Source organism: Callospermophilus lateralis, unplaced genomic scaffold (genome assembly GCF_048772815.1).
Source record: "Callospermophilus lateralis isolate mCalLat2 unplaced genomic scaffold, mCalLat2.hap1 Scaffold_84, whole genome shotgun sequence".
In the NCBI taxonomy this organism is placed as follows: Eukaryota; Metazoa; Chordata; class Mammalia; order Rodentia; family Sciuridae; genus Callospermophilus; species Callospermophilus lateralis.
In genome coordinates this window covers 6540501-6555525 of record NW_027516477.1, presented here as the reverse complement: position 1 = coordinate 6555525, position 15025 = coordinate 6540501, and the positions used below count along the sequence as shown (strand labels likewise).

The window sequence follows — 15025 nt, the reverse complement described above, 5'->3', positions numbered from 1 at the left end:
TGAAAGACCAGAAAGAATGAAAGTCTAGTATTATTTTTCTAAACACTGTCTGCAGGTGATCTTTGAACTACAGGGGGGACAGTGCTTCTGCCAAACTTGTAGGTGTGAGAGTAGCTGTAGGTGAGAAGATACCCTGTCTTTTTCTCTGGTGTTTATTTTGTCTCCGTTTCATCAATACATAGTTCCTTTCCTTGACTGTCATTATCTAGCATATGCATGGTGAGTGCTTTTCTCTTGGAACTAATTGTATGCAAACAGCCCTTAGAATACATGCTCAGAAGGCACTACCCAAAATAGCATTGTCAATTTTCTGTACAGCAGTAATCAGTTCGACTTTATGCGGTCTCATCTCTGCAGAGGTGCACTTCCTGAGTAAAGGAGGAGTGGCAGTGTGTTTGTTAAATCCAAGTTGAATAAGTTGCCATCATATTCAGAACACAGGCAAAGGGAAAGCAGTATCTTCAACACCCTGCTTTATATATGGAGCACCCCACACTTTCCATGTTCTGGAAAACACTGTTATTACGGATGCTTAAATGCCATCCTAAAGCACAGGTCAGCGTTGCCTAGACAACATTATACTTTCTGAGCAAACAGTGTTTTTTAAAAGTCATAAATTCAATGCCATCACTGAATTATAGCATGGATCATTAGAGCAGCTCAGAGTAATTACGTTGACTTATCCCAAACCATCCGCAGACTGCATAAAGTTAAGGGAAATAATTAACCTCTTGCTACAACAGGAAAGGCCAATAAAAATTACACATAAAGGTATATTATGAAACTGATCAAGAAGTTAAAATGCCACAGTGATTTAAATTGCCCATTACTCAAAGCAAACTGGAATACCATGTTTCTGAATGTTAATCTCAGAAATCTTTATTTAACCTTCTGTGCCAAGACTAGAGTCTCTCATTGTTATCTATATTTTCAGCTCTGTTTGCAGAAAAACCTGTTCCCAGAAAGCTTAGAAAGCAATTTCATTTATAGTGAAGTGGTATAAAATTTTCACTTCAAATCTCTGTAGGGAAGCTTGGCTTATTGAAGGTTTTCTGTTGAGAAACAATTACTTCATCCATTTACTGAATATTGTTTATTTTTATGTTGTGCAAAATGCCATGTGGGCCTTTTAGAACTTACTGGAAGAACCAATTTAGGAAGAAAATAACCAATTAGCTCAATTTTATGATACACACAGAGTTTACATTCTTTGAGAGTCATTATGTTTGTTTTCAAGTCCTCCAGTGATTCCTAAGATGTTAGTCCTGGCCTGTGAAGTTGTGCCTCATGTCAACATGGCCATGAAGACAGATTTACCCAATTTTAACTTGAGTTAATACGATGAAGGACTTCTTGTTCTCCCAATATTCCAAATAATTTCTTATTTTTAGTGGAAATTTACTAATTCATAACATGAAGAGATAACTGGAATTACCTATCTTACTTTTGTGATATCAAGATCAGAAGCTATTAATGAAAGCTCAACATCTGATCAGTCAACAGGAGGCATTTTTTTTGTCTTTGTTTGAAAGCTTACTAATTCATCGAGTTTCCAGTTCTGTCCCCTTCCTGTCATTCAAACCAGATGAGTTTGCCTCTGCCATTTAAATGTCTTCCTAACCTTCTGATATCATTGGCCAGCTTCCTTTCTTTACATAGTTAAAGTCTCCAGCAAATCTTCATTTTCTTTTCATGGGTGACATTTGGAGAGCAGTGTTTTGGATCAAGTGATATTCTCTTTGTGTGTCATGGCCCCCAGATTTTACTGATGGGATCAGCAACTAGAATGTGCTGCAAGCAGTGTCCTTGATTACAGTTTCTCTTTCTTCCAAGGAGTTTCTCGATCGGATATCCCATCACTCTCTTTTCCTCAATTAGTTTCTCAATTTATCCTTTACCTCTCCCTCTATGTTGGCCTTTTCTTTAATAGTAATAGTAATTAGGAATTTTATCTTTGCTTTAGGTAAGTGATTTCTAGGTTTTCAGATTGAGGATATAGTCTTCTTCCTACAGTCAATGAGGTACTAGAGAGGAAAGTCTCAGCAAGGATTGGGCAGGTGGAGGGAGAGAGGCATGATTTATACTTAAGTTTACTCCCCACGGTTATCAAAATTCCTGATCTATACTTTCATTTCTTAAATTTTCATACATCTTTCTACTCTGCAAGGAATTCAGTTATTATTGCATACTAATTAAAAAAAGTCTTTGCTCTCTGGGAGACTAAGATATAAAGATATTTTTTGTAAAGTTCTTTGATTACCTTTTTGAGACAAAAATGGGCTTTTATTTTATACTAAACAAATAGTCACAGTTCATGAAGGAAATCAAATACAATGTGCTTTTCTATTGATTCCTAGAAAAATTCTTGGAATTTTTAATTTTTTTAATGAAATTTCCCCAATTTGAAATACAATATTCTTGTTCCTTGATTTTCTTAGTAGGCCAAATATCCCAAACTCTTGTTTTTAACCTACCTTGATATAGTTAAGAAAAATAACACATGACTAGCAAACATTCATGGATAGCTCTCCTCAGGATCCAGGATCATGAACAGCTCCTGTGTACTGGTGCTAATTTTCCCTGGACCTCTTTACTTGAGAAAAGGTAGGAGGATGCAAATGAAAGTAAATCACCAGGCTATTAAAAAACCATACAAAATCAATGCTGCCTATATTATTTGATACATAAACTCTACTCACAGTGACTTTTTTTGTGACTCTGTAGTTATAAAGATGTTACACATCTAAAAATCTTGCAACAAATAAGATAATATTTAAAGCCTGAGTTGATATCCTCCATTCTATTCTAATATCCTTGTCATCTTACCTAGCTCTTCTATGGGTGGCCCAAAAAGTGGAAACATGTATTAACCATTCTGACACTGGGGCTCCAAAGCTTTTAAGAAGTTTGCCATCCATTTGCATAAATGCAACACTCATGCATTAAGAATATGAATCACAAAAGATAAAAGCCCTTCTCAGTTGTCAGTAGATAGTATAGATATAATGATTTTAGGAATTCAAAGAGAGAGAATATGATCATGAGTAGACAACTTGGGCAACAAAGGTACAAGGATCAGACGGATGAGAGATGATAATCCTATCTTGTTCTTTCTTGGTGCAAGTGACTCCCCTTCTAAGAGGACTTCTGAAACCCCCTACCTTGGAAGTTCACATAAAGTAATTCTCCTTCACCCTCTCTCTCTCCTTCAGAATACTTCTCAAATCTCTGAACTTTTCACGTTTACTTAGTGGCTTAATGTCTGCGATTCTAGTAGACTGTTATTTCCACAAAGATGGAGACTTTTTATCTATAGGCAAAAAACCCCAGGGACTTTCCGAGTGCCTGTTGCATATAAGACACTTATAATATTTTCTTGATCAATTAGTAAGATGGTAAAGCTTTAAGTATTTCAAATGGATGCTCAAAAACTTAAAAGTAATATTAATCAAAGTTTTCAGAATCTTTACAATAGCTCATAGGTGACCACACAATTTTTATTTTTTACAAAACTTGAATTTTTATTAAGTCAACTGTGACTTTCCTAGTTCATAATGAAAGACAAGCAGGTTTCTTGGTTTCCATATATTTTTTTCAAATTTAAGGGAAATGATGACATGTCTGCTTTTTATTTTCTGAAAACTTACAAGGTTACCCCATGAGTAATCTACAACAATATATATTTTTGGAAAACATTTCACACTTATTTGATAAAGGCATTTACAAATTAGGTGCAATGTTAAGTAATGCTGTTTAGTAGTGCTGCATAAAAACATCATGCAAAGTTCAATTTGGTAGAGCATCTTTTCTTATTCAACTCTGTGTATCTATGCATGTTTTCTTTTCATTTTCTTTATTCCTAAAAGGCCATGGCTTAGTTTATCAGACCTTAGCAGTATTAGCATAAGATAATAAATTCTGAAAAAAAATTGCTATTTATTTTTTGAAAAAAAAAGTTACTATTACACATTTATTGATCAAATGTACTTTTCCTTTAGATTTTCTTTTTTAAAAGATGGAGGACTCAAAATAGACAATGTGACAAAGGCTGACTCAGGAACCTATACCTGCACAGCAGACAACCAGTTTGGGAAAGCCAATGGGACAACACACTTGGTAGTCACAGGTGCGTGTGTTTCGTTAAGATGGGTTTATCAGAGATGCGTTTCATGACCTATATTATTATTATGGTTAAAGAAACTGGGCATGTGTTTTCCACAAAATGTGGTACATTGTGAAGGTAAAAAATGTGTTTGCACTTGTGTTTCTAACAAGTGATGGTCAAGAACATGACACTGTATACTTCTATAGCACAGCACAGTGGACATGGTGGGGTACTTGGCTACTACTGTGCTGGGATGATGGGAAAATGGCATATGCTGATAATCTTTTATTTTATGTTCTCCTATTGGGTCAGATCTTCTAAGTGTGTTCTCTTTTTCATTAAAATTGGTCTTTTCTGGAGATTTTCAAGCTCATCAAATAACTGTTGATATCGATAAGATTTAAGTTTTGGGTTAATTTTGTTCATTTATCCATTCAGGGGAAAAAAAAAAACGAGCACCTATTATGTACCCATTGTTTGAGCTGGATCAGTGAAAACATTGAAACAGAATCTGTAGTCATTCTTCTTACATTCTGCCCAAGATAGAGAAATGAAAATTAGGAAGAAGAAATAAGGAGATCATTAGAAGGAAGTATATTGCAAACAATTGAGAAAGTAAAGAGACTATATGAAGAAATATGAGTTAGAGTATGAATCAAGATAAGTGAGATGGAAATTTTGGTACAAAGACTCCAGGGAGATAAAGGAGTTTACCAGGAGATCTCTAGGGTGCAGTTATGTGGACCAATTGTAGATCTTGCTAAGACTTCAGTTTTCACTTGAATTGAAAAGTGGAACTACTGCAAGGTTTTCAGCAGAGAAATAAGATGATGTGAAAGGGTGACTCTAGCTGTTTTTCAAAGTCTCAGGAGCCCATGACTTAACCAACAGGAAGTGATGATGATCCAAGTGAGATTGGCAGCTGAGGAGCTAATGGGATGGGATAAGATTCTGCATATATTCTGAAGGATAAGGTGTTTACAAATTGTATTTGAGGTCTCAGAAAGGAGTCAGGAGGGACTGCAGGGTGTGTGGTGAACAAATGAAAAAAATGGCAGAACAGCTGAGATTGCTCAGGCTGTGGGTTTCAAAGCTTTGGGGTGAAAGAAAAGCATGAGCATAGTTTGGATGTTTAGAATATCGTTAGGATCTTTCCCTGTAAAGCAGATCAGAGATTTGCCAAAATCTTAGTGGATTAAAATAGCCTGGCTTCACTTTTTATGCATACTGCAAGTCCTCAGTGAGTCAGCTTTGCTTCCTCATTCAGGAACAAAGACCCCCAGTGTCTCCACCATCTGGGACAGTGCACGTCACCACAGAACAGGAAGGAGACACTTCACATTACCTATTAGTTCCTGCAGAATTCTGCCTGTCGCTGCTACATGTAACTCTTACATACATTTCATCAGCCAAAGCATTGTACTCTGCTCTGACTTAATTCAAAAGAGTTAAGAATTTAATCCTACAATGTACTTTATGGGAACTAATGGTGACTAACACCTAAGTGGAGACAGTGAGTAGGTGGTTGGATAGATGACCTTGGACTTGTGTAAATCAAAGATGAAGAGATACCTTTCACAGTTGTTGGCATATAGATGAGGACTTGAAGCCAAGACACCATCTTAGATCACCTTAAAAAGAATTTTAAAAAGGACTGAGCTTGACACATTCATTGTACATTAAGAAATATAGTAGCAGAAGTGAGACCTTAAAGAGAGATACAGAAAAGGAATGACCAGGACAGTAAATAATACTGCAGGAGCATGATGTCCCAAAAACCAGTTGAGGAAAGAGTACGAGGGAGAACCAGTGATCAAGTGTGACAGAGCTTAGAGGCTCAAAGAATGAGACCAAGACTTTATCATTGGGTCTCATAGCAGGGGACCTTGATGACAACAGGTTAGTCAGGGAGACCTATGCCCAACTACTGGGTTAAAGAGGCTATTTAATCAAGAAAGTACAGACCACATATGCAAGTGACTTTTGAAGACATTTTCTGCCACATGGTGTAACATCAAGGGGAATGGCACTGGGAAAATTGGAGCAAGGAAATTTAATTCAGAAAAGATAGAAGGTTCATGGTAAGGGCAGGCAGAATGTGCCACAGACATTTCCACTAGGGAAAAAAACGACATCAGTTAACATTTTAGCAGAGTGCCCTCCCATTGCGCTTATTCTAAGCATCTCTAAGCTTATTCTGAGCTTTTCAAATCCACGTACACATCAAAGGTTTGAGTCTATTTGAATTTTGATGTTAATGTGTTTTTTAGTCATTGAAAGTTGATGAAAACACAGTAGTTTCTGTTTCTCCCACTATATTTCACAAAACCATAAAACTAAGTTGAAATGGATTTTTCAGTCTTATTATAACTCTTGCTTACTGGTGACTTTCATCTTAAACTTTTGTAACCTGTTGACTCAGATATGCTAATTATTTTCACAAAATTTGGTGGATCCCATGAAATGTATTATAGGACTGCATTAAAACATCTATTTTAACCATGGAGGCTTTTCATAGCATAGATGTGTGTGTATACCTAAGCATATAAAAGCTCACACACTATAGGGTGGATGAAGAATTTGCCTGTACAAATTGCTTTCATCACAACAGAAATGCTAAAGTTTTACTTATGAATTATCTCCCTAATAGAACCAACTAGGATAACGCTGGCGCCATCTAACATGGACGTTTCTGTGGGTGAAAGCGTCATTTTGCCCTGCCAGGCACAACACGATCCGCTGTTAGACATTATGTTCACTTGGTATTTCAATGATGCCCTCACGGATTTTAAGAAAGATGGATCTCACTTTGAGAAAGTCGGTGGGGTAAGTCATGATATTTTTGTCATCCTTTTTCCTATTGCTCAAGTCTGTAACACCTGGCCTTTAAAAAAAAAAATCAGGCCCATAGGTGATGCTCTAGAAATGCATATTAAATGAGTGAATCTGGTGTCTCAATTCTGTTTTGATCTAATTTTGTTTGTGTAATTACCAGAAATTGAGCACATTTACTTTAACCTGTAATTTTAATTAAAACTGATGCATGTCGCACTTATACTAAATGCTATTCTTCATGAGAGGTTGTGCTTAGTATCCCAGGACATGGAAATTACTCTCACACAGGTGTTTACTTTGAACAGGTCATATTATGATGAACTGGGGGTAAGTTACATTTGATAAGTATTTTATCTGAATGCCTCACCCCAGTGTTCCTGGTAGCTGTTCTGGACAACAGCATAAGACTCTTCATTGTACAGGTGTACAAATTGAGGACTTGAAAAGTACAAAAACTTTGTTAGAGTCCCTTATCTGGTTACTGGTGAAACTTCAAGCCCAAATCTGTGGGTCTTCTTCAGGGTTCCATTCCATTTTGCCTCCTCACTGGTGAGGGTTCCATGTTAAAAATAAATAAATGAATAAAAGTCACAGATCTCAAGGAAAAATTGACACTTGGATAATGGCTCAGTGTTGGTGAGCCTCCAAGGCTGACCATCGACTGGTTGCATGTGTGTAACTTTAGGATAGCAGGGCCAGCCAACCTGCCATCTTAGTGCCTTGACTCGGAAACTTCCTACTGTATGGAGATGTCAAGCCTGGGTTTGTCCTTATGCATTTACCGTGTAGGCATCCCCTGAAGCAGAAAGCCATATCAGGGTCAATTCAAATACATTCATGTGGCAACACCTTATTAAATATATGTATATGCCTATACAGGTATATTAACGTATCAGGATCTTACACAGTTTTAACGATGATGCTAGGAATTTGAGGGTGTCCTCTCTCATATGTTTTAAACTCCTAATGCCCAATGCCTCATAATATGACCCTTATTTGGAAATAAGAGATTATTGCAAAAATAATTTAGTAAAATCAATCTGAGGTCTTCCTGAGTAACTGGTGTCCTTATAAAAAGAAGGCTCTGTAGACAGAGGCACAGAGAGATGCAGACACACAGGGGAAAGAAGGTCATAAGAACATGGAGGAGTCAGAAGTGTAGTTATTCTGCACAGACCCAGAAGTACCTGGGGCACCAGAAGCCAGAACAGGCAAGGAAGAAATCAGAATTACAGGTTCTGGAGGGAGCAGGGCCATACCAGCACCCACATTTCAGACCTCTGGCTGCCACGACCATGAGACGACATAATCTGTTGCTTTAAGCCATCCACTTTGGGATTTTGCTAAGGCAATTCCTGGATATCAGTATTAAAAAGAGAAAATTTTTAAAAGAAAATGGAAAACTGAGATATTAGACATCTACCTAGAATTATGTACAATTGCAGTACCATTTTTGTTTTCTTTTTCTTTTTTTTTCTTTATTTGGTTTTATAAGTATTAGTTTTCTAATTGTTCTCACTGAATCAAAGCTTTGGAGAACATTCTTAATTGGTATAGTCCCTTAGCCCTTCTTTTACTATAAGTTTAAGTGCCTCCCACTTTTAAAAATTGTGACTGGTTTTTTTTTATCACAACAGGAAAAGGCTTGTGCCAATATTTTCAGCTGACTTGCTGCTCCATAGAGTCTTTTGCAATTTCTCCTTCTTGGATGGAAGGTGTGGGAGGGGTAAAAAGTTCACATGTCACTCCCCTGAGGGTCCTTTACTCAGGGTGGGAAAGACTTCTTCTCTAGCCCAGCTGTTCTCCTAACTTAATCTTAAATCAAGAATTCAGTTTGAGGGGCCAAGGGTGTGGCTCAGTGGTGGAGCCCTTGCCTGGCATATGTGAGGCCCTGGGTTTGATCCTCAGCACTGCATAAAAATAAATAAATAAAATAAAGGTATTGTGTCCATCAATAGCTAATTCTTTTTAAAAAATTCAGTTTGAAATATTAATTAATTTTGCCGTATAATGTAGATGATTATGCTTTAGATTTATCAGCTGGATTCTAAGCTGTTGGTAATATTCCAACCAATATGGCACTCTCTGTCTTATTTAATGCTGAATAAATGTGTATTGCAAGACTGAATATCCCAAGCAGTTTGTCTGTAACATGCACCCCACAGCCACAAAGAGAGGCTCAAAGGCTGAACTCGATAGTTGCTCTCTAGAAGAGGAACTTGTAGTTAAGAACATTGGGGTTGATAATGTAATTTAACTCTCCTGATTTACATGGCACTGATGGGCTTTGCAGAAAGCATAAAATCATCTCTGTGAAGAGTCAAGCATCCGAAACGTGGAATTTCATAAATTAGTGCCATTGCTTGCCAATTCTGTTCCTTCTATAACATGCTAGTTCATGGCCTATGATTTTTTTTTTATAGACTTGTGCCATTAGTAACTTAATATTCTCTCATCAGTATAAAACAGTAAGCCATGCAAGATGACATTGCCCTTAAGCACAAGCAATTAAGTAAATCTGTTTTCTATTGCATGAGAAGGGAATTATATAACAGCTCTCGCCCTCTGATTCTGTATTCATTGCAGCGTGCACATTAATCCCTAGATAGTCTGCTTGCCTTTATTTCCCAGTATGTTCATAGATATATTCCTTGTTTTCCAAAATAGTAAAATGTGATCAAAGAAGCTGTTGAGTGAAGAAGTTACCTAGACAGGTGGATAGTAAGAGCCAAGTTTTTGAAATGGAGGAGTGGTTTAGGTTATAGAAAATCCCCCACTTTGAACCAATTCAGTCAGTTGTCTTTGGGACTATACTAGGTATTCATTACTTATTCATTTTTGGAAGCACATATCTTTTAGGGAAAATAATTCATAAATTCATAAAGCTCCAATAATTTAGACCAGATATATTAGTTAGGCTTGTGCTTTGTGCCAAAGGAGTTTGACAATACTGGTCACAGGTTTCTGCAAGGTCAGAATTACATATTTAGAAAAGCTTATTAAACCAAGTATCTGTAGAAAATTGGCACAAAGGAGAAGTCTATGTCCAAAGAAGTGCTTCAGACTGTGCCCATGGGACATGCTGAAGTCCTTTAAATAAATCAGCAGCCAAAGGCTTCCACTTAAGGGGGACTGTGTGCTAAGCGTGTCTTTAAAGGTGTGGTGTGGGTGATTCAAGAAGTGGGATTCGTGTTCAGAGGCACCAGAGTTCTAGAGCACTGTTGCCTACTCAAAGATGCCTGTGGGTGAGCGGATCTCCTGAGTCTATGTTCCTTATTATCTGATCTCTCTTCACATTAGTGTTTGCATTTGCCTTGCTCTCTCCTTTCTGAGATCCGGTACACACTGGTCTCTGGAATGTAACTTTCTCTCCTGTTTGTCAATATCTACATATGTCCCTATAGCATTCTCTATGCAGAGAATGTATATATTAGCACATGTGCAGTTGGTCTGCCATTTGCAAAGTGGAATAAGAGACTCAGGTCAAGCAATACGGATTTGGTGATATCCTATACTTAACCAGCCATTGTATGCACTCAGTCTGCAGGGGGTGGGGGGAGAAAAAGAGATTCTGTTATTTACACCTATGTAACATCTTTCTTTTCCTACTTTAAATACAGCTTATTTTCCACAAGTAGGAAAAGGGAAATAATTGTCCAAAGTTTAAGAGAAATAGAAGAGCATCATTGGCTGGTATCTAAACACCTGGGACCTGGCAATTGAAGTCTGAATTCAGGGATATTCAAAGATATTTTTGATGTGCTTAATCAGCTAAATTCTAGGTATAAGATTCTTTTTGTGATAGGAGCTCACTGTGGGATAAAAGCATTCAAACCCAAACACACGAGGAGTTCACTGTGTATGCTCTGAGAATCCTTGGATTGTGTAGGTGCATCAGCAATGAAAAATGTCAGAATCCATGCTGTGTGCTTTTCCCAACACTTGTGGGATTGGTTCTGTGATGAATTAAAATGTGTGTGGAAAGAAGTCACTTGAAGTAGTAAGAATTTTAGCAGTGACAATCCGCCATTCACTTAACTGGCTCACTTCAATTTGATTGATTTCCACAGGCAACACAGTCTCACTCCAGTTATAGCAGCTACCCGCAAGCTTGATGCTTGAAGTATTTCCTAGCTCTCAGTTGTAGAGAAGAATATCTTTGAAGATGATAAATGGTGTGTGATAATACAATGTGGTCACTTTGGCTTGAACTGTTTGTGTGCAAGAACTTAAATTTTAAAACCAGCCATTCTTTACTATACAAAACCAGGTAAAAGATCACTTATAGATATTAAATATGCATCTGTGGCACTTTTGTGTCACTTTGAGTTTTTCAATATATCCCTTAGTCATACTGTAAGTTTTATATCTTGTCCAAGTTAAAGGTGTTAGCTGATCTAGAAAGATCGTTAAGAAAATGTTCCCAGTAATCAGCCCACAAAATTGGATTTACCAGAGATGCTGTTATTATTCATGTTACAGACACTTCCACAAAGCACATTACCTACCATACTGCTTCTCAGGTGAAGATCAGGGTTCCCCAATTCCAGGCAGAAACAGCAAATGTAAAAAAAAAAAACACTTCCCTATCTCAGCATTTTCTCAACCACATATGCAGAGACTCAGTCCCTGCTTTGAGTTGTTTTCCCAGGACTATGTTTCTCATGTATGGTATTTATTAACATGAATGGTCCATATCCACTCCCAGTGGAAACCCTGTAAAACAAATTTGAATTTACAACAAGATAAGCAAGAGACAAACCAAGCACTGTGTAATGTATTATACTAAGACCCATAAAAACAGCAGAGTTACAATAAAAATCAGACTATCAAGAAAAAACTGTAAATGAAGAGATGTGCAAATATTTATCAGGCAAATGCAACAAAAGAGAGAAACGAATGCTAATTTCAAACAAAGAATAAGGCATGGCAAACCTAAAGGGCAGAAAGAGAATAAATGTATTTTGAAAATATTTTTCCATACCATGAAGTTATAATAATCAGAAACCACAATGCCATAAATAATATACCATTAAAGTAGATAAGATCAAAGGGAAGAAATAATGAGAGACAATACTCTTGTGTATATTTTGAGAGCTTTTCTTTCAAACACCAGAAGATCAATTGGCCCAATGTTAAAAAAGGACAATTTGATGCTACCACTAATTGAAGCAACAGATACACATGAACAATTTTTCCTTCCAAAGGACAATGTACATTCATTTTCATTTTTTTACACCTTTGTAAAATTTAAGTAACAGAAATTAAGAAACAAATGCATGGAAAGAAGATGGAATTGATATGATCTCAAAAAGCACAAGATAACATCTTGGAAAATCAAAGAAAAATAGTAAAGTTAGGTGTGAGAAAGAGAATATAACAGACAAGAAAGAAACATTAGATCAGAGGATTTTCTGTTTTAAGTTTCATATGTGACAATCCAATTAGTTGGAGAATTTCTGGGAAAATATAAATTATCAAAATATAAATGTTTATTAAAAATTAAAATTATAATCTCCAAATTGCATTCCAGAGTAGCTGCACCAGTTTGCAATCCCACCAGCAGTGTATAAGTGTACATTTCCCCCCACGTCCTCACTAACACTTACTGTTCTTTGTGTTCTTAACAGCTGCCATTTTGACTGGAGTGAGATGAAACCTTAGAGTAGTTTTGATTTGTATTTCTCTAATTGCTAGAGATGATGAGCATTTTTTTTCATATATTTGTTGATTGATTGTATATCATCTTCTGAGAGTTGTATGTTTGGGTTCTTGGCCCATTCATTGATTGAATGATTTCGGGGTGTTTAGCTTTTTGAGTTCTTTATATACCCTAGAGATTAGTGCTCTGTCTGATGTGCAAGGGGTAAAGATTTGCTCCCAAGATGTAGGCTCTCTATTCACTTCACAAATTGTTTGTTTTGCTGAGAAGAAACTTTTTAGTTTGAATCCATCCCATTTATAAAAACTGGTAATGGAACCACCATTTGACCCAGTTATCCCTCTCCTCAGTCTATACCCAAAGGATTTAGAAACAGCATACTACAGGGACACAGCCACATCAATGTTTATAGCAACATGATTCACAATAGCTAAACTGTGGAACCAACTTATATGCCCTTCAGTAGACGAATGGATTTAAAAAAATGTGGCATATATACACTATGGAATATTACTCAGCAATAAAAGAGAATAAAATCATGGCATTTGCAGATAAATGGATGGACTTAGAGAAGATAATGCTAAGTTAGCTAATCCCCCCAAAATAAATGCTTAATGTTCTCTCTGATATAAAGAGACTGATTCATGGTGGGATAGGTAGGGGTAGCAGAGGAGGAATAGATGAACTCTAGATAGGGCAGAGGGATGAGAGGGGAAGGGAGGAGGCATAGGGTTAAAAATGATGGTGGAATGAGATGGACATCATTATCCAAAGTGCATTTATGAAGATGTGAATTGGTGTGAATATACTTTGTATACAGCCAGAGATATGAACAATTGTGCTCTATATGTGTAATATGAATTGTAATGCATTCCGCTGTCATATGTAAATAAAAAAAATAAAAAAATTAAAAATTAAAATTACATATTCACTAGAGCTAGATAATTTTACTGATTCTTTTTTTAACTTTTAAAGAAACAGACAAATGTTTATATTGTGTACTTTTTGACAACATAAAAAAGTTAAAGTTAATTTTTTTCCATGGACTTTGTAAGGCTAGCATATTCTTGAGAACATATCCTGGGAAGATAGTAAATAAATCAGTAAATGTAAAAAACTCCATGAATATATTATGAAAACCTAAGTGAAATTTTACCGGTTCAGAAAAACATTATATTAAAGGAACAGGGCCTTCATAAGCTACTAGTTGTCCCAGGAAATATACATATGTCTATATTGATATATCTCATAAAATAGTTCATGATTTTCTTATCAGATATTCAGTAAAATTAATAACAATTACTGAGCTTTAAGTTCATGTTAAAATAGGTATAAGGAGATTCTTTTCTCTCTATTTCAAAATTATCTTTAAAGGAAAATAGTAGAAATACTTTTACTTAACTCAGCAATAAAACAGGGATTTTTACAATGTCATGAATAAAGTCATTTAGAGATGTCTACATGAATTTAATAAGGTGTAAATATAAATAAAAGGTAGCCTTTGAAATAAGGAAACAAAATTACAATTATTTGAGGACATAATGATATTAGTATCATACCCAATAGTATCAAATATAACATTTAAAAAACTAATCAAAATTCAGTTATCTACCATGTTCAGTACAAAGTAACTATGCAAAATGTAATCGTTTATTTATTTATGTATCAACAGCAACCCATTAGAAAGCATAATAGGGAGGATAAAAACTTCCCTCAAAAGAGAAATAATATGACTGTTAATCATTTACACAAGAAGTTGATGAGGCCTAAATAAACTACAATACTTTCTTAATACAAGTAAATGATTAACGAGAAACAGGAAAGGAAGCATTAAAATTTCAAGATTCTTAGATTAAACAAAACAGGTATATATTGTCAGATTTCAATTTTTCTCTGATTTCTCTGTGGTTTTAAATCTGATCTCAGGTTAAGTAAATGAACCAATCTTATTTCAATTTAAATTATTCTGAGGATTTTTAGAATAAGAAATGAGGATAAAATAGTTAATAGTATTTGAAAGAAGGCTATTGACCCTTGTAGATAGTTCTGGGGTTCTGGAGGTGTCTACTCAGGGAGAGAATTGCAGGGCCAGATTAGAGTTACATGCGAATAGACTCCTTGTTAAAGACCAAAGTGGAGAGCCAGCTTTTGGAAGCTATTTCATTCTCATATATGCTATTGATCATCAATTCTGTTGGCTCAGATTTCTCATCTGTGAAACTGAGGAGATAATACTGTTTTATTCAGAGGTATATAGAAGGTTCTAAGAACAGTGCAGGTTAGCTCCTATTGTTAGGATGGTAGGACTGCTTTGAATTGTTCTCCAGAAAAGCTTCTGCAATTCCTGCTCCCATGAGTGGTGGCTCCCCAGTGTTCTTTTCTGCACAGGGGTTTTTCCTTGATTTTTCTTTTTAAAGTTTTAC

At 36.0% G+C, this 15025-nt stretch overlaps 1 pseudogene; it reads left to right on the top strand.

Moving 5' to 3' along the window:
* Positions 1-15025, top strand: part of LOC143388158 (contactin-3-like) — a 93791-nt pseudogene that overhangs the window by 31926 nt on the left and 46840 nt on the right.